This window comes from Natrix helvetica, assembly GCF_964273705.1.
Source record: "Natrix helvetica genome assembly, chromosome: Z".
NCBI classification, from domain to species: domain Eukaryota; kingdom Metazoa; phylum Chordata; class Lepidosauria; order Squamata; family Natricidae; genus Natrix; species Natrix helvetica.
The window spans coordinates 58,186,495-58,214,218 of record NC_138554.1 but is presented as its reverse complement, the minus strand read 5'-3'; the positions used below and the strand labels follow the sequence as shown (position 1 = coordinate 58,214,218).

The window sequence follows — 27,724 nt, the reverse complement described above, 5'->3', positions numbered from 1 at the left end:
GTTCCTCTTTTTAACTGCCAGTGGGGGTTTGAGCTGATTGGGTGGGAGCTTGGCTGCATTCTGATTGGGTGGGGGTGTATTCTGATTGGTAGGGGGCTTGGCTGTGCTCTGATTGGATGGGAATTTGGCTGTGCTCTGATTGGATGGGGGCGTGTTCTGTTTGGGTGGGGGCCTGGTTGTGCTAGTTTGAGTTGCAGAGGAATTTGAGCTGGTGAGCTGCGTTACTGTTGTTTGGCTTCGCGTTTGTGGTCTTGCCACATCTCCGTGGTGGGCATCAGTTTGCTTCATGTATGGATTGGAGGGGTTTAAAGTGGCTAATAATGCAGCTATGGTCTGGCTTCTGGTTTGTGGTCGGGCTTCTGGTTTGTGGTCATCATCGGTGTGGGTTTGGGCTTGCTTTTTGCGTGGATGTGTGATAGTGAGATCCTGTGTGGTTTTCGTGAGTGTGGGTCTGGTATCATTCTTTGTGTTAGGGACTCGTTTGTCAGTGAGGGCGGGTTTCCAAATGGCTGGTAGGTGGGAGGTATCATCTCGTTTATTCATGCTGTGTGGTCGTTTTTCTATCTCAATAGCTTCTCTGATTATTCTGTTGTTAAAGTGTTCAATTTTGGCAATAGTTCTGGTCTTTTTAAAGTCTATATCATGTCCTGTGGCTTTGAGGTGTTGGACCAGGGAAGAAGTTGGTTCCTCCTTTCTGACTGAGTTTTTGTGTTCTTCAATGCGTGCCTTTATTCTTCTGTTAGTTTGTCCGATGTATGTGGTGGTGCAGGTGGTGCATGGGATTTCATAAACTCCTTGATTTTCTAACTCTATTTTGTCTTTGGGGTTTCTTAGGATGGTGGATATTTTTCGGTTTGTGTAGAATGCTGTCTTGATGTTGTGTTTATGGAGGATCTTGCTGATTCTGTCTGTGGTGCCTTTTATGTATGGGAGGAGGGCTTTGCCGTTTTCTTGTTCACTGTCTTGGATTTTAGTGGGCTTTTCTTTTTGGATTAGGTTAGTGATATTGTTTCTTTGGAATCCGTTGGATGTTAGTACATTGGTGAGAGTGTGTAGTTCGGTTTTGAGGTGTTGTTCGTCAGCTAAGCGTTTTGTTCTGGAGATGAGTGTCTTGGCTACAGTGTTGATCTGTGCTGGGTGGTGGAGTGAGAGTGCGTGCAAATAGCGTTTTGTGTGTGTTTTCTTCTGGTAGATGGTGTGTCCTAGGGATCCATTGGATTTCTTATAGACTAAGACATCCAGGAAGGGGAGTTGGTTATTGGCTTCTGTTTCCATGGTGAACTGTATTTTGGGGTGTAGGCTGTTGAGGTGTGTGAGGAAGTTGTCCAGTTTATCTTTCCCATGTGGCCAGATTATGAAGGTGTCGTCTACGTATCTGAGCCAGAGTTTGGGTTTGTGATCGGATTTTTCTAGAGCTTGGGTTTCAAAGTGTTCCATGAAGAACTAGGTACTCCCACGTAACACCTCTCCTGCGCGAGCTGCACTGGCTGCCTGTAGTCTTTCGGGTGCGTTTCAAGGTTCTGATTACCATCTTTAAAGCGCTCCATGGCATAGGGCCTAGCTACCTGCGGGATCGCATCCTCCCACACACATCCCTGCGGCCAATTCGCTCTCACAGGGAGGGGCTTCTCCTGGTGCCGTCCACTAGGCAATGCCAACGGGCGACACCGAGGAGTAGGGCCTTCTCTGTGATGGGCCCAACCCTCTGGAATGACCTCCCCCCCGACATTAGAACCACTACTGACCTCCGCTCCTTCCGACAGAAATTGAAGACACACCTGTTCCGACTGGCTGGTCTGGCATAATTTATAACGTCTACCTCCTGGCATACACATTTTTTACTGGTTTTAGAGGGACTGTCTCTTTTAAATTTAATCTTACATGATATTGGGATTTTAAATTTTGTATATTCTGATTTATTTACTTAGCTGTACAGTTTTGCATATCTTTTTATCCTCCTCTCATATACGTATATATGTATCTATTTATTATAATTTTAATTTGTTGTATTTTGATACGGACTGTACACCGCCCCGAGTCCCTTTCGGGAGAGGGGGCGGTCTATAAGCACTAAGAAATAAATAAATAAATAAATAAATAAATAAATAAGAGGTTAGCAATGACAGGTGAGAGGGGTGATCCCATGGGTGCTCCTTCTATTTGTTTGTATTTTTGTCCGTTATAGATGAAGTATGTGTTGGATAGGCAGTGGTTGGTCAGATCTAGGATATGTTTGGGGGGGGGTGGTTGTATTTGTTTTGGATAGCTATCAAGGCTTCTTTGATTGGTACTTGGGTGAAGAGGGAAATGACATCGAAGCTCACGAGTAGGTCGCTGGGCTGTAAGTTTTGTTTCTTTATGATCTCTATGAACTGGAATGAGTTTTTTACGTGTGAGGTGATGGATTCTGCATAGGGCTGTAGTTGTTTGGTGAGAAATTTGGCTAGGTTTTGTAGAGGTGAGCCTATGGAGCTGACTATGGGTCTGAGTGGGGTTCCTTCTTTGTGTATCTTGGGGAGACCATAGAGCTTAGGGCATCTGGATGATTTTTCTCTGGGAATGATTCTTTGCTGGATCTCTTCGATGACCACAGCCAAGCCCCCTACCAATCAGAATACACCCCCACCCAATCAGAATGCAGCCAAGCTCCCACCCAATCAGCTCAAACCCCCACTGGCAGTTAAAAAGAGGAACCGGCTGAGATCTCACATTGCTCCTGGAAGCACCAAGCCGGAAGCACCAGCCTGAAGATGATGAATGAGACTTCATCGAAACGTCGTGAAGATACTTCCAATTCTACACGGGAGAAAACCCGAACAACCAAAGATGTACGTATGTATGTATGTATGTATGTATGTATGTATGTATGTATGTATGTTTTCGTAGATTTTCACGGGTGTAGGTATGCTGGTCTTGTTGTATTCAGGTCTTATCCTGTGTAAGATTGAGATTGTCTTGGCAACGTTTTGGCGAGCTCTCACTCCCCATCTTCAGGCTGGTATTTTCAGTTTAAAGCGTGGTCAGAGCTGCCATCTTTCTATAAATCCTGGTGGGGTGTGTGTGGAGTACTGGCTTTGTTTCAGTAAATGGATTGATTGGCTATGTGGTTGTATCATGATTGGTAGATTGATGCTGATTGGTGCTGGTTGGTGCTGGCTGTGTGTCCGTTGTTGTTTCGTGTTGTAAAGGTCTGGGTAGTGGGTGGGGCTCGTTTGTTGACTAGGGCTGGTTTCCAGATGTCTGGTAGGTGGGAGGTATCATCACATTTATTCATGTTGTGGGGGTGTTTCTCTATTTCGATAGCTTCCATAATTATTCTCTTGTTGAAGTGTTCAATTTTTGAGATTAACCTGGTTCCAGGCCATTACAACATGAAACAACAATGGACAAACAGCCAGCACCAATCAGCACCAATCTACCAATCATGATACAACCACAACCAATCATTCCACTTACTGAAGCAACGCCAGCACTCCACACCCACCCACCAGGGTTTATAGAAAGATGGCAGCTCCGACCACGCTTTAAGCCCAAAACCCAGCCTGAAGATAGTCTGGTACTCCTAGTTTTTCAATGCCATCGTGGACCCTGGCCAGTGCTTGCTGACTGGGCCACGAACATCATAATCCCTTTCTCTAAGAATAAAAACAATCCATCTTTGCAATTAGTTTGCATGCTTATATAGAAACACCAAGGAGAGCCACTACATTTATTTTTCCTTGACCTTGAAAAAAACCTTTGAGTGTGTTTCACGTTAATTTAGTATGTGTTATGTGACCACTGTGTGCCTGAACAACTGCTAACATGGGTCCAGATGCTGTACACAAATACCAACAATTGCATGAAATACACTGTTGGCCTTTCTCACATCTTTCTTGTGAAAGTTGGTGTTCATCAAAGTTCAGCATTATCACCATTGCTGTTCATTTTTATCATCTACCGGTATTTTCTTTTCTTTTTATAGCCCCGTAATCCCTTAATTTAGGGTCGAATTGAGGCAATTGAATTTAGCTGTGTGTTGTCCTTTCTGACACCTATGTGGACTTCACAGCAGATATTTTATTTTTGCACTCTGAGAGAAAAACATCTGACACTACCTAGGATTGAACTCTCAATCTTCCAGTGGGAAGGCGGCAACTTCACCTCTAGACCACCATGGTGCTCAGTCATTTTTGCCGTAGAGATTATTATGAAAAAAACTTGCAACATGACATTCCCTAGGCCTTGTTCTATGCCCATGATGTCATAATTGCAGTTACCACTAGAGAAGAAGTGCAGATGTGGAACAACCATCTTAACCAATTTAGTCTGTGCCTAAATATCAGAAAGACTGAATATTTAGAGAGCAGTCCAAGCAACACCATCATACAAGTCAGCAGTGAAGATCTAGTGAAGACCAACTCCTTTTGTCACCTAGGATCCCATCTACAAAGTGATGGCAGCATCAAAAACAAAGTTGCAAGAGTAAACAAATATGGCTACGGTGGAAGGAGATCACTGGTGTGCTATATGATTGACTCATGCCAATCCATTTAAAATCAAAGATATATGAAACATGGTGCACCCAGCAGTTCTATAAGTTGCTGAGTGCTGGACAGTCACCAAATGTTAATCGAGTGCACTTTACATGCCATGAAGATGAGCACACTTTCTTGGTTGTTACGTGTTTCTCTTCTTGACCTTGTAAGCCACCACACAGTTCAGAAGCAAATGGGCACTGTGTCAATATCAGAGAAAATGCAGGAGAAACACCTTCAGTGATATGGCCATGTTCAATGAACAGCACCTCACATGGTTGCCTGTTACATCACCTTCCACTTTAATATAGATGGCAAGCGCCTCATGGAAGACAACAGAGAAAATGGCAAAATACAATAAATGTGGGCATAAAAAATGTCCAGTTAAACCCAGATGCTGCATTTGATTGTGTAAGATGGTGATTGTTGACCCGAAAAACAGACTTTGCACCTGCAAGAAAAATGCTAGGATGATTATGATGTTTGTTTTCTGATAGTTCATATTTCCCAGTCTTCACAATAATGTAAAAATGCTCTCCACAACAACGGTGAAAGGATAACCTTATCCACATAAAAGTGGATTGGGATATTCCTCTCAGTTAAGTTAGGCAGATGAAATCACTGGTGATTAAAACAGGAGACAATAAAATTGTTGGCAAAATTTAATAATGGAGCAAAGACATCCAAGATTAGGGGAATTGAATCAGTGCATTGACCTGGAGCACTGTGCATAGCTCTCAGGACAATATAACTGTAGATATTATTAATAAAATAAGTCTTTAATTTATAATATTAGGCAATAATTTCTTCCATACCATGTTTCCCCGAAAATAAGACAGGGTCTTATATTTTTTTGACCCACAAAATATGGCCTGAGCGGCACCCGTGAATCAGCTATTTTATGAACGGAGCGGCCCAGCTGATCCGATTAAGGGACAAGAAGCCCTCAGGTGACCCGGGAAGGGAAGGCCTGCCCCCTGTTCTGGCTAAACCCACCCCTTCACTAGGGCTTATGTACATCTACCTTGTTTAGACCCTGCTTATTCTTCTATTAAGATGTTATTATCTTCTGTTCAATCCCTCCCAAAAAAATCATGTGTGAAACACAAATATTAATATAGGAAACCTACTGTATACGTGGATCTGCATTTTTACCATGCATTTCACTATGTTCAGGCTAGCTAATGGAGAATGGCAAAGATGGGCAACAATTAGTTAATCTATCCAGCATTCATTTCAGCTGAATGTGCTCTAAAACTGACCTTTTGTTAATGGGAAAAGCAGTCACCAGAAATGGAAAACTCTATACAGAATAGGGAAACCTCTTTTTCATTGTTATTTTCCAAAACTAATCACAGTAAAGGCTATTTTTCCCCAACTTTCTCTTAAAACCACTTCCTCTTGTAAGGAACATCTATGTTTGTGTTATTGGAATTTTCTTCCCTGTCCAGAATAAACACAACCCAAGTGAGTAATTCTGCAGAGAGACTTTCTCCATCAAAGATCAGAATGAAGACTTGGCTACTCAAAAATGTGCTAAGCCTTGCAGTGTAAAATGAATAGATATCATTAACTGATTTTCAGTTATTGGCATTCTATTAGCCCTACTGCCAAAATATCAGTCCTTGAACATTTTTGAGAATTTTGAATCCCCTTCCAAATGTCCCTACTTCTCATCTTGCTGGGAACTGTGAGAATTAAAGTTCCCAAACTAGTGTGCCAAACTGAAGACCGCCCCAACCCCTCAGTAAGCCAAATTTATCTTTGGCAACTTTGTTCATGTGCTTCCAACTATAGAAAGAAAATTTTGATTATTGTGTTCTATGCTATGTTTTCATTGAGTTGCTTAACCCTTTTCTTTCTTTTGCTTTTTGATCACTGATCATTTCACCGAGATAGGTGGCAACATTGAACTGCCCTTGGCTGATCTCCCCAAATGTAGTACATACTTAGAAGACCATCAAGGTAAGGTTGTAACATAGATTGGACAGCTGAAATATCTTGAAGAAGGCAATGAAAAGTTATCTCTATACTTTTGCCAAGGATGGGACCACTGGTCAGCAGGAACTGGGCTCCACTTGAAGAGGACATAAACTATTAGGCTGAATTCTTAACATGCCAGTAGTATTTCTTAGTATCATTTTAACTTCCCATAAATAGTTAATTAAGGGTCAGAATTCTTTTAAAGGTCTATTTTTTATTATGTTTACTGATCTATTGGATTCAAGATATGGGACAGGAAGAAGAGACACAATGCAACCAGTTGAACTAAAACCATCAGAAGCCATTATTGTTCTATTTGATCAGTTCTGATCTTTTTCCTGAGAGAAAGGAAGCAAAGGATATAAAAGAGCCAGATGTCAAATAAATTATATAAATTAGAGATTTAATTCAACAGTAAAATAATCTGAAAATGGTGAACTATTGACTTCCTTATCAATAGCACACAAGATAAAAAGTAAAATGGTTCTAAATCTTTGGAAGATGCATTTAGAGTAAGCATTTAAGGACATAAGAATTCTTATTTGCAATCTCTTTAAGGTATAATGCCATTTGTCCCAAAGGTGCTTTTTTTCAAGAGGCAACTGGACTTTCTGGTTTTACTTTGAAGACATTTCATTTCTCATCCAAGAAGCTTCTTGGAGCTAAAGAAGTCTTCTTGGATGAGAAGCAAAATGTCTTCAAAGAAAAACCAGAAAGTCCAGTCGCCTCTTGAGGAAAAAAAAAGCATCTTTGTGACAACCATGACCTGGATGACTGAGAATATCCACAGACATTTAGAATGCTATTTATTTATGTTTTAGATAAAAATGCTGGTTGTGAAAGAAAAATGTGCTGGCCTTTTTAATCCACTCAGCTAGCCTCCAGTCTTGATTGCGGGGACTGAAATTCAATAAATCAGCAAAATGCTGCGGACATAGTATACTTAGATTTCAAGAAGACATTTGTCAAAGTAGACCACAACTTACCAGTACTTGCTAAGCTATAATCAGAACGCGGCTGCGCGGGTGATTATGGGGAGTACGAGATACTCCCATATAACACCTCTCCTGCGCCAGCTGCACTGGCTTCCTGTGGTCTATTGGGTGCATTTCAAGGTATTGATTACCATCTTCAAAGCGCTCCATGGCACAGGACCTAGCTACATGCGGGATCGCATCCTGCCCCATACATCCCTATGACCAATTCGCTCTCACAGAGAGGGACTTCTCCGGGTGCCGTCCACTAAGCAGTGCCAAAGGGCGGCGCCCAGGAGTAGGGCCTTCTCTGTGATGGGCCCAGCCCTCTGGAATGACCTCCCCCCGGATATTAGGATTACCACCGACCTCCGCTCCTTCCGTTCAAAACTCAAGACCCACCTTTTTCGACTAGCAGGCCTGGCTCAACCATAGCTCCATTTTATTCCTCCTGGCAATTTTTAAACTTGTAATTTCCATTGGGGTTTTAATTTAACTTATTTTAATATTTATATATTGTATTGTGTTTTATACCTCCTCTGTACAATGTGTACAATGTGTAATTTTTATAATATGTGTTTTATTTATTGTATGCCGCCCCGAGTCCCTTTGTGGAGAGGGAGCGGCTAACAAATTTAATAAAATAAATAAATAAATAAATAAATAAATAAATAAATAAATAAATAAATAAATAAATAGAAAAATGTAAGATAGACAGTAGCACCACCAGATGTATTTGTAACTGGCTGAAAACTGTATTTAATGTGTAGTCCTTAATGGAACTACATCTATATGGAGGGAAGTAACAGTGGGGTACCCCAAAGTTTTGTTTTAGGTCCAGTACTCTTCTACATTTTCATAAACAATTTAGCCAAGGGAATAGAAGGGGAAGTCATCGAATTTGCAAGGGACGAGAATCAACACCCCAGAAGGTAGGTTCAAGATCCCGATGGATCTTAACAGACACAAACACTAGGCCCTATCTAACAAAATAGGGTTGGTCCAAAACGAAGAACTTTCTTCGGAAAGGCGAAAAGGGGAACCAGGTATCACACATCAGTCGCAGAAGAAGATCAAGGTATGTAAAAAGAGAAGTCACCTTCTGGTTGGTGATTCAATCGTAAGAGATGTTAATTTAGGAGAGGATACGGAGGTTTTAAAAGAGGTCAGGTGTCTGCCAGGTGCTACTGCCAGCAGAGACAAGAGGCGTATTCTTAAGATAGTCAAGAATGCAAGTAAGGACTGTGACGTTGATGCTATTATACATCTTGGCACTAATGATCTATCCCAGAAAGATGTACTTTCTGTGCAGAATGATTTCCAGAACTTGGGGTATGAACTTAATAGTATAGGTTGTAGGCTTATCTTTTCAGAGGTTTTACCTGTATATAAGGAACAAAAAGGGAAGGGCCAGCGTGTAGCAGAGTTTAATGTTTGGCTAAAGGAGTGGTGTAAAAGGGAAGGCTTTGGTTTTATTAGTCATGAAGCCTGTAGCTGGTCCAATGAAAAACTGTACAAAAGAGATGGGTTGCACCCATCCAAGAAAGGAACTGAGATACTTGGCATTAAATTCACAGATTTTCTTGATAAAAATTTAAACTGAAGAGCGGGGACAGAGAATTAATAGATACAGAACATCTCTGTCCCCAGCAAACTAAAATTCATAGGGTTATAAATGCATGTAACATAGATGTGTGTGTGGGTAAGATTATCACTCCTGCTGTCAAGCAAAACCAAGCATGTAATAGTGATTGTCATACCATGTGCATGAATCACACAAGTGGCAAGAAAATAGGGGCAGTCAGGCATAATACAGGTTATGTAGACAGTAAACACAAGGTCAATCAAAATGGACTCAAATGTCTATATACCAATGCACAGAGCATGAGGAATAAACAGGGAGAATTAGAAATTCAAGTAAAAGAGGGCAGATATGATATTATTGCCATTACAGAAACTTGGTGGGATGAAACTGACAAATGGAACATACAGCTAGAAGGATTTAAATTATTTAAAAGAAATAGACCAAATAAAAGAGGAGGTGGAGTTGCACTATATATAAGAAATAACTATGTCTCTACAGAAATAGAGCACAACAATAATGAGAACTATCTTGAATGCATTTGGGTCAATATTAAAGGTTGTGGGGGAAATGACATTGCCATAGGTCTATACTACAGGCCACCCAACCAAGCAGAGGAAGAAGATGAACTTTTTGCTAGTCAGCTAACTAAGGTATGTAGGAAGCACACCACAATAGTAATGGGAGATTTTAACTACCCTGACATCAACTGGGAAACAAACTCTGCACCAAGTGGAAGATCCAACAGGTTCCTAACAAACCTAGCAGACAACTTTGTTTTCCAAAAAGTAGAGAAGGAAACAAGGGGATCAGCCATACTGGACTTAATTCTCACTAACAGAGAGGAAATGATAGAAGGTGTTGAAGTCATAGGAACCCTGGGGGCAAGTGACCATGCAATATTGGAATTCAACATTATCCAAACACAAGTAGTAGAACAAAGTCAAACTAGAGTCTTGGACTTTAAGAAAGCTAATTTCAATAAACTTAGAGAGAGCTTGGGAAAAATTCCATGGATGAGAATCCTCGAGGGGAAAACAACTCAAGAAGCTTGGGAAATTTTGAAAAATGAGATTAGAAAAGCCCAGTCTAACACAATACCAATGAAGAAGAAAAACAACAGCTCCCAAAAGAAACCAGCATGGCTGCATAAACAACTATCTGACAAACTGAAAGACAAAAAAAGTAAGTATAAAAAGTGGAAGGAGGGGGACATAACTAAGGCAGAATATCAGCAAATAGCCCGAGCCTGTAAAGATGAAGTGAGGAAAGCTAAGGCTCACAATGAAGAAAGGCTTGCCACAAAAGTAAAAATTAACAAAAAAAGCTTCTTCCAACATGTTAAAAACAAGAAAAAAGTTAAGGAAACAATTGGTCCATTGCTAGGAGAAAGTGGCAAGAAGGTGACAAGCAACAGGGAGAAAGCAGAACTATTTAACTCATGTTTTGCATCTGTCTTTACACAAAGGGATAAAACAGTCCAACCTATCAAAAGCAGCACCACAAAATTAGGAACACAAATTGAAATAGGGAAGAAAATGGTAAGTGAGCACCTGTCTACCCTAGATGAGTTCAAATCACCAGGACCGGATGGATTACACCCCAGAGTTCTGAAGGAACTAGCAGACGAGATCTCAGAACCACTGAATTATATCTTTCAGAGATCCTGGAACACCGGGGAACTACCAGAGGACTGGAAAAGAGCTGATGTGGTTCCCATCTTCAAAAAAGGGAAAAAATTAGATCCAGGAAACTACAGACCTATCAGCCTAACCTCAATACCAGGAAAGATTCTGGAAAAAATAATCAAGCAACGAATTTGCGAACACCTAGAAGCAAACAAAGTAATAGCCAAAAGCCAACATGGATTTGTCAAAAACAGATCATGCCAGACTAATCTTATTGCATTCTTTGATAATGTGACAAAATTAGTGGACCAGAGGAATGCCGTTGATATAGTTTACTTGGACTTCAGTAAGGCTTTTGATAAGGTAGACCATAACCTACTACTAGATAAAGTAGAAGAATGTGGGTTAGACAGCATCACCACCAGATGGATTGGTAACTGGCTGACCAACCGCACTCAACGTGTAGTTCTCAATGGAACTGCATCTACATGGAGGGAAGTATGCAGTGGAGTACCCCAAGGCTCTGTTTTAGGCCCAGTACTCTTCAACATCTTCATCAATGATTTGGATGAGGGAATAAATGGGGAACTCATCAAATTTGCAGATGATACCAAGCTGGCAGGAATAGCCAACACTCCAGAAGATAGGCTTAAGATACAGAAGGATCTTGACAAACTTGAACATTGGGCACTATCTAATAAAATGAAATTCAATGGTGAAAAGAGTAAGGTTCTACATTTAGGCAACAAAAACGGAATGCACAGGTACAGTATAGGTGATACCTTACTCAGTAGTAGTAACTGTGAAAGGGATCTTGGAGTCCTAGTGGACAACCATTTAAATATGAGCCAGCAGTGTGCAGCAGCTGCCAAAAAAGCCAACACAGTTCTAGGCTGCATCAACAGAGGGATAGAATCAAGATCACGTGAAGTGTTAATACCACTTTATAATGCCTTGGTAAGGCCACACTTGGAATACTGCATTCAGTTCTGGTCGCCACGATGTAAAAAAGATGTGGAGACTCTAGAAAGAGTGCAGAGAAGAGCAACAAAGATGATTAGGGGACTGGAGACTAAAACATATGAAGAACGGTTGCAGGAACTGGGTATGTTTAGCTTAAGAGAAAGAAGGACTAGGGGAGACATGATAGCATTATTCCAATATCTCAGAGGTTGCCACAAAGAAGAGGGAGTCAAACTATTCTCCAAAGCACCTGAGGGTAGAACAAGAAGCAATGGGTGAAAACTAATCAAGGAGAGAAGCAACTTAGAACTGAGGAGAAATTTCCTGACAGTGAGAACAATTAATCAGTGGAACAGCTTGCCTCCAGAAGTTGTGAATGCCCCAACACTGGAAGTCTTTAAGAAGATGTTGGATAGCTATTTGTCTGAAACGGTATAGGGTTTCCTGCCTAGGCAGGGGGTTGGACTAGAAGACCTCCAAGGTCCCTTCCAACTCTACTATTGTATTGTATTGTAAAATGAAAGTCATTGTGGATAAAAGTAAGGTTATACATTTAGGCAAGACAAATGAATTGTACAGGTATAGACCAGGCTAAATGTGGCTCAGTACCAGTAATTGTGAAAGGGACCCTGGAGTCCTAGTGGACAATCACTTAAATATGAGCCAGCAGTGTACGGTGCCAGCCAAGAAAGCCAACACAGTTCTAAGCTGCATAAACAGAGGGATAGAATCAAGATCACATGAAGTATTAGGACTGCTTTACAAAGGTTCAGTAAGACCAGAATTGGAACACTGTGTCCAGTTCTGGTCACGACAATATAAAAAAGGTACAGAGTGCAGAGAAGGACAACAAGGTTGGTTAGGGGGCTGGAGGCTAAAACATATGAATTGGGTATGCCTATTCTAATGAAAAGAAGGACTAGGGGAAACATGATAGCAGTATTCCAGCATTTGAGGGCTATAAAAAAAGATGGGTGGCGTGGTGGCTTGATGGTTAATATGCTGGGCTTGTCATCTGGAAAGCCAGCAGCCCGAGTACAAGACCACAGTACCAAACACTAGGGTGAGCTGAGCTCCCGTCCTTGCCCCAACCCCTGACAACCTAGCAATTCAAAAGCATACAACTGTGAGCAGCAATAGGTATTACTTCAATGAGAAGGTAACAGCATAGGGCTCTGAATAGGAAAGGACAGATTCAGACTCAACCCCAACAAGGCTAGACTGCCCAGCCCTGGAAGTTTTCCATATTAAATCCTAGATCGGACAGCTCTTCCACATTCAGAAATGGCATGCAATTTGAGAGTATTTTCTGGATTCACAGTTCCTGCCTGAAGAATATTCAGAAACTGTAATCAGGAAGACATTTACTGATATTAATGTGATATGCACCTGTTACTGAACCAGGGTCCCCTGCAAACAATTAATCCCACCATAGTCACCTTGCATGTGGACTATTGCAGTGTCATCTAGATGGGACAGCACTTGAAGACCACTCAAAAGTGGCAACTAGTTCAGAATATGACAATGGAAGCAGAGATGGGCATTCCTCAGTACGGCTATATATAATTGCTACTACATGAATGGCATTGGCTACAAGACAGATTCTGGATGTAATTCAAGATCATTGTCTTTACCTGTACATCAGTGGTGGGGTTAAATTTTTTTTACTACCGGTTCTGTGGGTGTGGCATGACTTGGTGGGCGTGGCAGGGGAAGGATACTGTAAAATCTCCATCCTGCTGAATACCACCTCTGCTGTACATCCCTTCATGGCATAGGTTTTGCTTGTTTGAAGGGGCTGCCTTTCTCCAATGGTTTCTGTCTTTCTATATTATCAAATAGAGCGGGCATACCCCTGGTTCTATTAATTAAAGTTGGAGGAGTTGGAGGAGGAGGAGGAGCTTCCGGCAATGGCGGTCGCCTCTTGAGCTCCGGGAGACGCCATAGAGCTCCAACGGGGCAATGGGTGCTGTTCCCGGCCCTCATGCCACCGGAGGGCCGAGAGTCGGATTCATGCCACCGGAGGGCCGAGAGTCGGATTCATCGACCACCCAGGCTGGTTTCGGACGCATTTTGGTCCGCCAGGGTGGTCACGGTGACCGAGGGGAGGTCACAGAAGATCGACGCAAGGCAGGAAGAGGCTGGGGAGTGCGAGCAGGAGAGGAATGGCGGCGACGTTACAGCGTTCAGCGTTTGGCGTGCGCGCTGGCGGAGGAGACAAGCGGAGTGACAGAGCGGCCGGCAGAGAGGCGAGGCAGCCGATTGGGAAAGGCTGAAAGAAGATCTGCTCGCAAAATGCCTTGCCTTGCCTCTGCCAAGGGCCTTGCCTTGCCAGGGCTTTTCGCTGAGGCTTTTATCATCCTCTGGCGGCTCCCGGTGACTCCTGGAGGCCGGCGCTGTTGGGAAGACACCGGAAGACCAACGCTTGGAACATTGGAACGCTGGGTGAGCACTGGGTGAGAGCCTGGACTACTGGACCCTTTAGGTGGGAGCCAGGACAGAGTGGGAGAGGATGGTGGTTATGGTGGTTGAGGGGGCCTGGATCATCTGAGGCCTCTGGAAGATCTGGCCTAGGGCCATGGACCGGGCCTATGACCATGGAGAGGCTGGAAGGCTGCCTAGGAGTATGGTTATTTGGAGCCAAGACTGCCCCCCCCACCCACCAAGGACCCTGAATCTCTGTTCCTGAGCTTATCCCCACCTAGGACCACCTAAGACCATGGAGGGTTATCACCAACTTTACAGCTGGGGCTATCACCCATTTTTTCTACCATCTTTTCTACCATTTCTACCATCATCGCCACATCCGTCCAATCTTATCATCTAGACATCTACTCCCCCCCCACTCATTACTGAAGAATTATCCAGGACAATGCCTCTTACCCCCCACATTGACATTGACTTATGGGACTAATGCCTTCTACCTCCCCCCCATACTGACTTTTTTACCACCTACAGCACCTTAGCCCCTACTGGAATTTTGTCGATAATAACTTATTCGAGGTTAGACTTGCTCCGCCTGCGGGAGGCCCCTCTCTCGCAGGCTTGGCCCTTGGCTCTTTCAAGGGCCCGCCTCGAGGACGGGTTCGTGGACCCCGAGAGGTGCAGGAACCGGAAGCTAAGGGGATTTTTAGTAAAATGTTTTTTATCTTTTTTAGGGGGTTCCAGGGTGGGGGGGAGGGCTAATCAGACCGGGAGGAGAGCCAGCGCCGGACAGACAGGTGAGTCCAGGAAGGACGGGGATGCGGTGGAGGGGGGGAATATAAAGGTCACTAAAGCAGAGGGTTGTCCTATTACAACGGTCACGGGGAGGAGGGGATGCGAGGACAGGATAAGATCCCAAGGTCGGTTGGGAGACCGCGGCTGCTGGTTACGCCCGGTCGCTTGTACCAACCCCTGCAGTCTAGGTGGACAGGTGCTACAGAGCCAGGGCCTGCGGCTGATGCTTTGCAATGCAAGGTCTGTCACCAACAAGGCCCCCCTCATTAATGAGTTGATCTCAGAGGGGGAGCTAGACCTTGCAGGGATAACGGAGACCTGGCTGGGCCACGAGGGTGGTTTACCCCTCGTGGAAATGTGCCCACTGGGTTTCCGTGCATTCCATCAGCCTCGGGCCCTGGGTAAGGGTGGTGGGGTGGCGGTGGTTATGCGGGAATGTTTAGAGCCGAGGGAGTTCACTGTTCCTCAGATACCCGGGTGTGAGTCCCTTGGTGTGAACTGGGGCCCAGGGAGGCAGTGGGGCTTGCTGATTGTATACTTGGCTCCTCGCTTTGCATCAGCAGCCCTGCCCGAGCTCCTCGAGCTAATCTCAGCGACGGCAGTTGAGACTCCCAGACTTTTGGTCATGGGGGACTTCAACTTGCCGTCAACGGGAGCGGCTTCCGAGGTGGCTTGGGAGTTCATGGCTTCCATGACGGCCATGGACCTGACCCAATTAGTGCAGGGCCCCACTCACGAAGGGGGCCACACACTGGACCTCATTTTTGTATCTGAACAGTGGACGAGTGATCTGGGAATAGGGGATTTAGTCATCACGCCCCTGTCATGGTCAGACCACTCATCCCTCCGGCTGGACTTCCCTGGCGCTATCCCCCACCGCGAGGAGGCGGAACCAGACTCTATAAACTGGTACCGCCCCAGGCACCTGATGGAATCTGATAGATTCCAGACGGAGCTTGGGCCAATACCTGTAGCCTTGTCCTGCTCCCGCTCCGAGGACCTAGTGACTGCCTGGAATAGGGCGACGACTGGGGCCTTGGACCGGGTTGCGCCTTTGCGACCTCTTCTGCGGCATCGACCCACCCGGGCTCCTTGGTTTACTGAGGAGCTTAGGATGATGAAGCGCCACAGGAGACGTCTAGAGAGCAGGTGGAGGTCCTCACGCTCCGAATCTGACCAAACACAGGTAAGAGCCTATTTGCGGACTTACCTTGTGGCAATAAGAGCGGCCAAACGTAGACATTGTGCTGCTCTTATTGCGTCCGCGGATAACCGCCCTGCCGCCCTGTTTAGGGTGACCCGCTCCCTTTTATCACAGGGGGCGCGGGAGACACCCTTACAGGGTAGAGCAGAGGAGTTTGGGGAATATCTTCAGGACAAAATCGATCAGATCCGGAGCGGGTGGACCTCCGTCAGTGGACCAGACGAGCCGCCAACAGCGAGTCTTGAGAGACCATTCTGGGAGGAGTTTGACTCTGTTGCCCCCGAGGATTTGGACAGGTTGCGTGGACGGCTGCGACCCACCACATGTTTAACGGACCCATGCCCCTCCTGGCTGGTACTGGCAGCCTGGGAGGTGACACGAGGCTGGCTCCTGGGCCTGGTGAACGCCTCATTGGGTGAGGGATACTTACCAACCGCCTTGAAAGAGGCGGTGGTGAGACCCTTGCTCAAGAGACCTTCGCTCGACCCAATGGAGCTAGCTAATTATCGTCCAGTCTCCAACCTCCCCTTCTTGGCGAAGGTTGTTGAGAATGTGGTGGCGCAGCAATTTCCATGACACCTAGATGAATCCGACTATCTAGACCCACGCCAGTCCGGCTTCCGACCCGGGCACAGCACTGAGACAGCCTTGGTCGCGTTGGTTGATGATCTCTGGAGGGCCAGAGATAGGGGTTGTTCCTCTATCTTGGTCCTATTAGACCTCTCGGCGGCTTTTGATACCATCGACCATGGTATCCTATTGCGCCGGTTGGAGGGAATGGGAGTCGGAGGCACCGTTTTGCGGTGGTTCGGCTCCTACCTCTCCGACCGGAAGCAATGTGTGTTGACAGGGGGGCAGAGGTCGTCCCTGAGGTCACTCACTTGTGGGGTGCCACAGGGGTCGGTCCTCTCGCCTCTCCTGTTCAACGCATATGTGAAGCCGCTGGGTGAGATCATCCGTGGTTTTGGGGTTGAGTACCATCTTTACGCTGATGATACTCAGCTGTACATTTCAACCCCAAACCACCCCAACGAGGCTGTCGAAGTGATGTCCCGGTGTTTGGAAGCCGTCGGGGTCTGGATGGGGGACAACAGACTCAAACTCAACCCCTCCAAGACCGAGTGGCTGTGGGTACCGGCACCTCGGTTCAGCCAGCTGACTCCATCGCTGGCCATAGGGGGCGAACAACTGTCCCCCGTGGAGCGGGCGCGCAATTTGGGCGTCCTCCTCGATGCCCGGCTGTCAATGGAGGACCATGTGGCAGCCATGGCAAGGGGGGCGTTCCACCAGGTCCGCCTGGTGCGCCAATTGCGCCCCCTACTGGACCGGAGTGCCCTGCGCACGGTCACTCATGCGCTGGTGACGTCTCGCCTGGACTACTGCAATGCCCTCTACATGGGGCTTCCCTTGGGACGCATCCGGAGACTGCAGCTAGTTCAGAACGCAGCCGCGTGGGTTATTATGGGAAGTACACGTTACTCCCACGTAACACCTCTCCTGCGCGAGCTGCACTGGCTACCTGTGGCCTTTCGGGTGCGTTTCAAGGTACTGATCACCATCTTTAAAGCGCTCCATGGCATAGGACCTAGTTATCTGCAGGATCGCATCCTACCACACACGTCCCTGCGACCTATCCGCCCACACAGGGAGGGGCTCCTCCTGGTGCCGTCTGCTAGGCAATGCCAGCGGGCGACACCTAGGAGTAGATCCTTCTCTGTGATGGGCCCAACCCTCTGGAATGACCTCCCCCCAGACATTCGAACTACCACCGACCTCCGTTCCTTCCGGCAAAAGTTAAAGACTCACCTATTTCAATCAGCTGGCCTGGCACTTTCTTAGTTTTACCTCCCGGGGATTTATTTTATTTTAATTGGGTTTGGGGTTTTAATTGGGATGTTTTTAGGATTAGAATATATTTATTTCTTAGTACAGCCTATCTCCCCCTCCAAATGTATCTTAAATGTATTTTATTATTATGACTGATTTTATTTGTATTGACTGTACACCGCCCCGAGTCCCTTTCTGGGAGAGGGGCGGTCTAAAAATCTAAGAAATAAATAAATAAAATAAAATAAATATCATCTCATGGATCCAAAAAATAGGCCTTTTCTGGAAGAGCTCCTGCCTTGTAGAACATCCTTTTCTCACATTGTATGATTGTATGTTTCAATCCTCAAAAGCTTTTTAAAAGTTTTTGAAAACCTGGCTTTTCCTCCAGGGTTAGGATGGATGGCAAGGTTCTTTTAAATTCTATACATTTCTCTTATATTTAATGTAGTGTGCTAATGAATTTGGACAGACCTCTAGGAGGGAGGCAGGAAAGGAAGGAGGGAAGGAAGGAAGGAAAAAACAGTAGGTTTTTTTTAATTCCTTACTGACTTTTACTCTCACTATAGTGGGGAAGGAGAACAACACTGCCATTTCAATATCCAGCCTGCTCTATGCAATACAAGCTGATAAAATAATATTTTGTAACTTTAATATTTCTAAAACTGCTGTGATGATGACTGTTCCCAAAACCAAGTAAGTAAATAACAGTTTCTTGTGCTTGTAAGATTTCTGGCTGGAAGCTCCTAGAGAGAAAAACAACTTAAGTGACAACATTAATTTAGCTCTTTTTCCATTCTATTTATTTATATATTACAATTATTTATAAACTGCCTCTTGGGATTAAAAAAAAAACCTTCAAAATGATTTACAATATTACAATATAAACATGCAAGTAAATAAAAATACAAGGCAACTTTCTGAAAAAACAAGGTTGCTTTTCACTGAACTGCTATAATAGGAGGAGGGGGAGAGAAGAATACAGATGGGAAACCATCCTGCCTTTCTCTCACAACATCTTGCCAAAAAGGAAGTTAAAATGGTCTAATGGAGAATGATAATTTGGAATTTGGATCATCTGACTAAAAGGACATAATGCCTTTTTGCTCAGAAGGATCAAGAAAAAAATTTACTTGAGGTTTGCCAGCTGGGATAAAACTAACATGTTTGCATCTTCTGCTTATTAAAAAAAAACCCTCAAAAGAAAGCCATCTTCAGAGGACAAAGGCATTATCACTTGGAAATCAAATTACAAATTGCATTGGGATCTCATAAAAGGATTATATATTAGTAAGAGATCATTTCTGAAAACAGAGGGTTAAGGTATGCTAAGATGAGTATTCTGGAATAGGTTAGCACCAATACTCAGCAGAAACTTGCATCTTCCTCTGCAATTACAAACAGTACAAAGCCTGAGGATTTGCTAATATAGGAATCTGAAAAGGACATTGAATCATTAATAGGCTATAGGGAGAGTCAAGGGAAGAGGTGACTAAGACGCTGAACTTGTTGATCAGAAAGGTTGGGGGTTCGAATCCATAGCGCCGCATTACAAAGTGAGTTCCCGTTACTTGTCCCAGCTTTTGCCAACCTAGCAGTTTGAAAGCATGTAAAAATGCAAGTAGAAAAATAGGAAGGTAACAGTGTTCCGTGTGCCTTCGGCATTTAGTCATGCCAGCCACATGATCATGGAGATGTCTTCGGACAGTGCTGGTTCTTAGGCTTTGAAACAGAGATGAGCACCACCCCCTAGAGTTGGGAACGACTAGTACATATGTGCGAGGGGAACCTTTGCCTTTGCCATTACAGGGAGAGTATAAACATAAAAGAGAGGCTGAAATCAATCTGTATCTTCATCCAGTGTGCTTAAATAGCAAAGGATATACTGTAATCCATTCAAATTTCTGTCAAAGATAAAGACCTATCTAAATGCACACAATAGAAGTAGATAGGATTCAGGATTGACTTGATGGAAACAAAACATCTGCATACTTACCAGCGACATCCAGATCCACCTTGAAACCAACAAAGTGTGTATGAATTGTTCCCAGAGTGTAGTCTCCAACTCTGTTTCCATATTCTAGACCATCATTATGGAGGTAAGATGAACTTATATAACCAGTGGCACGGACTTTGCTTTCAATTGCTCCATTTGGATTAAATACAAAGTCCCAGATATAGTCATAATTGCCAATAGTGGACACAGAGCGGAAGACCAATGCTGTGCTTCGTAGCCCTCCATAATACAGAGAGTGAAGTTTGGAAAAGTGACGCCGAAATGGAACTCCCACATCCTGTTCAAAAACACAAATAGCATCACGAGTAATGAGAGGTCTTTCTACTTCTGCTAGGAAGGTAACGTTAAGATAAGTAGCAGAATAAGGGCAGTCAAGCCCTCGCATAAGAGGAGATGAGAACTTTCCAATTCCAAAACTCCCATCCATGTATCTAATAGACATCCCACCAGGGTTGTTGGAGCCATAGACGGACATAGTGTCTTGCACACTGAGCTCATACACAACCCTTTCATTTTTGAACCTAATGTCAAAAAGTTGTGGTCCTCTATGCAAATCCATTCGGTAGGCAAAACTCCAGGATTCAGAGTGGACTTGGTTGTTTTTCACAATGTAACGCGGCCCAAAAGGTTCATAATTCAGGGAACTGAGTTTGGCATGATGCACTCTTGGTTTCATTGAGGAGAATCCCCCATCAGCTGGAACTCTGTTCACCTTTTCCACATGCACGTGCCCCTCTGTGAATTCTCTTTCCAATTGTGCCATGTCCCTATAGTATTGGCCACCATAAAACACTTTCTTGACAATCCAATGGGTAATATCCAGGTTTCTGTGGTCTACAAGCAATTCAAGCCCAACAGGATGTAAAAAGTAACCAATTACATTCTGGTACAGGATCAACCAAGTTGCACGATCCCCAGATTTCATTCCCTTTGGTGATGTAGTCATTGCTGCTAGGTTGGCTCCATCGTAGTTCAATACTTCATGCATGAAGCTTGGGGCTGTGGGGAACACTGTATCCTGCAGAAAGTGGGCCATCTGCTTGTATTCAGCAATCAGTGAAGGTCTGCGATAATATGGCAGTTGTCCTCCGTACTTTTGCACTGTCACATCCCGGTGATACAATGGCTGTGGGAGGGGGCCCACCACATATTCAGTAACATTTGGATCTGGCTGATTTCCAAAATACACTACAACCAAAGCCTGCCTTGGTGGGCATCTCCCTCCTTGATCCAGACATGACAAAGTGTCTGCTTTAGAGGGCAACTCCAAATCAACAGAATGAATGCAGTTATCAGAAGGCTTTGCATGAGAAGCATCTTCCAACGTGGCTCCAAGGTTGGATTTCATATACTGTACTACATGGACTAATTCCTCCTGTGATACATCAGCAAAGAGCAAGCTCCATTTGTTATTTAGCTGCTCAGTTAAAGCTCGAGATTGGGAAGCACAGCTGTCATATTTCCCGCCTCTGGTCAACAAGATACACACTAAAGCAAAAATTGCTAGAAAGGCTAGAAAAAGCATGAGGAAAAGAAGTTTCTGATTCATCTTTGCAGCAGCTGAAATAGAGGAGCCTAGCAATGATGTTCCGATTCCAAACCGCTCTCTGGAATTATAACTAGCAAGGAGGAGGGAGAAACTTGAAAGGAGAGCTTTGTCAAAGGTCAGCAAAGGAATATGACCCTCCTCTTTATGCTTGTGGAGATACGTTTGTGCTGTTGTACATACATCCTGGGGCTAGAGAAAATAGTGATGAGTCACAGGATAAATAATAAACCACTTATTTCAGTTTGCTCCTCCACTCATTTCCCAAGGAATGGCAAATATAGATACTAGAATGTCTGATAGCTTCAGCATGCTATGGAAATAAAAAAGCTGTCTCCTTCTCCAAAGTTAGTTGTTTGGATAGCAAAGAACATTCATTACAATGGTTAAATGCAACTGCTCCTTGAAGGATTCATGATGGCTACAGCAATCTAAATACATAGGATTGATGCAACAGTTAACAAAATACCTTAATAGCCAAACAACTCTCTGAATATTGCTTTGATTGGTTCATCAGAATTGATGCAGAGTATGACATTAACTCATAGAAATATATCGAGATATATTCACATGTTAGAAGGGTATATGCTTTGCCATACCTTACGGTTCTTTGAGAATGAATGCTGAGCAAATTTGTCCCGCAACCAGGCAAGGCAGCGAGTGAAGTTATGACTTAGGAATTGCATTGTCTGCCTCCATGAGTCTGCCAAATAGCAGGGTACGAACAACAGGCATAAGTGAATGTCTCTGGCTTTACCTTTCTCTGGATTGAGACAGGATCTTGTGTCGTGCTTCAGGAAATCCAAAGGCTATGAAGTTTGAAAGGTTCCCTCTTTCATACAGCATTTTCTATTTCTTCTTTGAATTCACACTGAATTTCCACTCAGCTCAGCCAGAAGACTTCAGACAGTTTTATTCTTTTTTGTGCCTGGCTTGCTGAGGAAAGAAAAACACACTCTTGCAGGCAGAAGGTCTTTGCGGGAATTTCCATTCCAACTTCTAGTTTGCTATTTGGTTTCCTGAAACTTACAGAATGAATGAGCTCTTTCTGTCTCTTTCCAGAGCAAACTGCTGGCCTCAGGTACATCGTTGTCCCTTAGACTACAGTTGCAACATTTTCCTAAAATTTGGTATCTTTGAAGATCTGCTTGTCTAAACAACCTCTAGTCTTCATTTGTATCTGCAGGCTGTATCTGTTGCCTGCACCTTTCTCATTTTCTACTGTTCGATTTGTTCTCCAATTGTCTGCATGCACGGTACCAAATGTGATGTAGGATAGGGTGGACAAAAAGCAAATGCCTTTTGGATCTGCTCTATAACTGACATTAGCTTCCCTCCTTCCTTGAAAGAGATTAGAGAAGCAACATTTAAGAAATTTTTAAAAGTATTGTTAAATAAAATGTAACCATTCAAAATACAGTCATTCTTGATGAGGTTGGGGAGCAAACCTGGTTTAAATCCATCCTCCACAGTGGTTAGTCTAGAAGACCATTTTGTGAGCAGCTAGCTGCAGTCCTCTCTGTTACCAAGGAAAATATCTATCTGTGCTACATCAAGGCGGGAAAAAGCTAAAAATGGTTGCTTTAGTATTAGTGCTAAATTGAAATTAGTACAAATATTTGAAAATAGTTGAAACAAATGCTAAATTTTTTGTAACCCTAATTCTTTCATCTCTCAATGCATTTTATTAAAGAAAACAAATTCTTGATTGGACATAATTTCTTTCGATTTGAGTCAACTACCAAAAAACTGGATCTCAGCTAGTTGTTTTTTAACTGTCATGTTTTTAACAATTTTTAAGTCAATATTTGGATGTTATGAGCTGTCCAGTCATTTGGGATGGATGACCACAATAAATTTGATGAATAATAATGAAAAATCACTGGATATCTTTGGGCTAAGTATACTGTCTCAGCCCAGCTTATACCACCGAGTTGTTATGGGAAAATTCTACGGCAAGGTCTACTACATAGGATGCCTTGATATTCTTGAGAAAGAACAAACATGGCCTTAAAATATGCCTTAGAAATAATCCTCAGATTATGATAGCAATTAGGGTGATATGATAGTACAGCATGACATCACATAACTACATTGCTTAGCAATGGCAAGCCCAGTTGCTGTTATAACCTCAGATTAAACAGGAAACACAGGAGTCAAAGACAGTGCAAGGGTGCCGTGGGAGAATATGGGTGCCACATATGGCATTATGGAACACATATAGGTTATTGAAGGCCTGGGAAGGGAAGCGAAGAAGGCTTACCTGTATTACTTGATCAAATATATTGAGACTTTAAAAAATATGTAAAGTAATTTCAGAATAGGCTACTTTCAATTTTAAGAAAAAAATGGGGGTAGGAAAGAGATAAAGGTTACTAACATATCTAACAAAATGTGCTGCTTGTCTGCTAAAGTGTTTCTATAACTTCTTTAGACCTCTGACAAGTATTTGACTAGCAATGGCTAGAGGCAGAATTATCTACACGTCTTTACTTACAGTCCCACCCATTTCTTCTGTTCCTGTTTTTTTGAGGGGGGGATTTGAAATTTTAAGCAGAGCAAGATGCAACTTTTGGCCAAAGATGGCTATCTTTGGCTCATGTTATGTAGGGTTCAAACTATTGAGTAAGTATCTTAGAAAATGCTATGGTAACTGTCTTAGAAAATACCATATTCCCTAGGGATTTGGACCCTTTTGAATTGCTATATCCTGCCTAATTTGCAGCTGTGTAGTTGCAAGTCAATTATTTGCTTTCTGAGCTCAGCTGCAGAAGACCTTTGTACATTTTGCATTACAATAACTCTGTAATGCACACAGACTTTGAACTGGGATGCTTTCACTGCATCTAAACATTAATAGAACCATATTGCAAATGTTACTGACAATGGTAATTATACATTTTAAACTTCTGCAGGCCAGTAAAAAGAAACTTAAGATCCTGTTCTTAATGGGCTAAATATGAAACTTTGAAAAAGAAAAGAAGTTGAAGAAATGAATATCCTGTTCGTTTTTTCTAGATGATTTTTTTTTCTGTTTTACATAACTTTTTGTTCCTTTTCCACATCCCTTGCTAAAATACTCCCCAGTTCTTAGCAAACTTAATTTGTGAAATAAGGATAGGTAAAGTAAAATAAGCAAGTCCATGCAAATCTGCACTGATTCTATAAAGGTAGAAAGTATTTGAGGCAATCATATTTTGCTTACAAATAGTTTGCAACTCATCTTTTTATATATCCATTAAAATTAATAAAGCAGTCCTCATGAATGTTAGAGTGGCTTGGAAATGGCTGGTATTGACAAGTAAAACTAGAAGACAAAGATAAGGAGAGAAACTGTTGAGAATTTGCACAATGTGTTATAATTCTTTTTCTCTAGAATTAGCAGGCCACAAAATAAGCAATGTCAGCAGATAGATGCAAGCATGTTTAAATAGAACTGGTATTCAACTGGAGATTTTTATGTTTTTCCCACATTATTCTGATTACAGTTAGTCCTCAACTTACAACAGTTGTTTGAAGTTACAATGACACTAAAAAAATGACTTATGAGTTTTTCACACTTACGACCACTGCACCATCCCCATGATCACATGATCAAAATTAAGACACTTGGAAACTGATTCACATTTATGATCATTGCAGTTTCCTGGGATCATGTGATCAACTTCTGCGACCTTCTGACAAGCAAAGTCAATGGGAAAGCCAGGTCATAAAATGTGGCAAAATTCAATTAACAAATGTCTCACTTAGGAACAAAAATTTGGGGCTCAATTATGGTTGTAAGGACTACCTGTATTTTAAAACCCTGAATGCATATTGTGCCTCTGCAATTGAAGGGAAATTAGAAACAGGAAAGTGGAATGGGTTTATCTAATTATGGAGCTTTTACCACATACAATTTGTTGTGCTTTAGAAGGAACACAACTGACCCCACCCGGATCTTATAATACTGTATCTTTCAAGTGATGATGAAATTAAAAGCAATGCTCTTTACAAATAAGTAGCAGTGTCAGCTCCTCTTTGATTAAGTCAGGAGGCAAGAAAAATCACTAGTCAACTTAATGAAATTCTGTCAATTAGAAGGTATAAAATATTTCAATTACAGCGCAGGAAAGAGGCCAAGCACCCCTAGGTGTGTACATTTCAAATTAATCAAAGAATACTTCTTGAGAGAGAAAACATAACTATCCATTAAACAGGTTAAACAATAATGGAAAGATCATATCACCCAGACAATTTAAAAACAACCTGAAAGTCAGACGCTATCTAGAAAAATACTTGAGTGTTGACATTTATTTGCTGACTATATGAAAGAGCCATTATAGACAGACTGCATTCTGCAGAAAGCATAACCTTATTTCCCTGAAGAAAAGACCTGTGACTATTAAATGAGCTCAACAAAAAGGAATAAATTAAAAAATAAAAAATGCTGTATAATGCCCAACTTCCCTATGCTATCAACATAGAGTTGCCAGCTCCAGTGAAGTCATCCTGGAGATGTTTCCTCCCCCCCGCCCCCCAAAAAATTACTTATTAAATACCATCACACTCTTTGGGCAACTTTAGGCAGCTAATAAATTGATAAACATAGGTTTAATGTCAATATTTATTAATATTAAGTGAATTAAGAGCCCCTATTTAAAGCTAGTTGCTTATAAAATAAGGAAACCCTTTTGTATATATTGATTCTTCAACTGCCTTCACTGTCACCCAGGCAAGCAACTTCTATGTTGCACAAAACTATATAAGCACTATTTTTTTTAATCTCCCTTCCAGCAGAAACAAATTAAATCCCTCAGATTGAAATAGCTGATTGGAAAAGGTAGATAGCAAAGGGGAATACTTGTTCACACATTACAGAAACAAGTTAAAATTCAGCAGGCAAATAGACTTGTTGTATGTAAACATTTAGGTTTGGAATGGGATAACTCACCATAGGTCAACTCATTGCAGGACAATTCAATGGCTTTCCGGTTATTCCGGAATAGCCATTGAATCCGGATCATCTGGACGGTCCAATCTGGACTCAAGCCGTCCCCAAGAGACGGTGAGAGGAAGGGGAACACCTGGGGGATCCAGAGACACCCGCAAAGTCTCTGGAGACCTGGGAAAAAGCCCCTTCTGCCGGCGATCAAGAGCCAGCCCCTGGGCTGCTGAAGCTGCTGACAGCTCCGTAAAGTAAGAGCAAGAGAGAGAAGCATGCCGTTTTGGTGAGATTTTTTCTAATTTTTTTTAATGCAAAAAGATCACCCTAAATTTGGAGACTTAAAACAAAATAGAGAATAACCAGAGACTCAGCGGCGGTTTTAAGCATGGTTAATTGAAACCGTTCGGTTTCCCCCCCCCCACTTTTTTTATTACCGGAAGCCAGGCTGGACTTTCGCTACAGCTTAGTGGATTTGTTGTTGGAGCTTTCTCTTTATTTCTAATTTCTTGATTTTTGGAAGTGAATTGAATAGACTTATCCTTTTATTTTTAAACTGCCCTACAAATTTTTCCTTTCCTTATTATCTTTTTACTCCTTGGGCTTTTTCCTTTGAATATTTCATTCTAAAGGCAGAGTTGTAAGAGGCTTGAGATTGGATACAATTTAACACTGCCACCTAGCAGATCTTGAAACAAAGTTGCCAATTCTTACCACTGGAATTGTTTAGAAACTCTTTCATTCAAGATTAAGACCTGATAAGAGGCAAGAACAGTTGTTTATGCAGGTGTTTCTTGTGGATCTTTAGTGTCTGGAAATCTATTTTGGAAGATGAATGAAAACATATAAGAGAAAATTGGAGTGACCTTGGAAAAGCCTCTACATTAAAAGGGAAAAAACTTTGAACTCTCTCTTCTCTTTTTTTTACTGACAGTGTTTATATTATTTTGCCTGGGATGTGATGATTTCTTTTTGTTTGCCCTTTTTCTCCTTTTTTGTTGAAGCTTTGAAGTGTTGAATATTCTTTTTTTTCTTTTCTTCTTACCTTTTTAAGATATTTGAGATATATGAGACATCTGGATGGTTTGTTTTTAAATCTAAATGGACTGAACCAAAGGAATCTGCAAGTAAAATTTTTCTTGCTCCTTTTTTTTTATTTCCCTCCCATTTTTATAATGTTCCAATTCCCCTATTCTTCTTTTTTCTCTTTTTTTAAGTTGGACCTTATGATTTGGAACTAATTGGACAAGGTGGTTAAGATTTTTATTGTCTTTTTGTTTTGTTCTTGTTTTACCCTATTTCTTATATTCTTTTCTACTTTAACTTTGACCTTCTTGCCC

General features: G+C 42.6%; 1 long non-coding RNA gene across 1 annotated transcript in view; it reads left to right on the top strand.

Moving 5' to 3' along the window:
• Positions 1-6,051: 6,051 nt before the first annotated feature.
• The window catches only part of LOC309400963, a 32,525-nt gene continuing 10,852 nt past the window's right edge, over positions 6,052-27,724 (top strand). Inside the window, exon 1 of the long non-coding RNA XR_014176737.1 lies at positions 6,052-6,482. This is a non-coding gene — a long non-coding RNA (uncharacterized lncRNA). The remainder of the gene's footprint in view (positions 6,483-27,724) is intronic.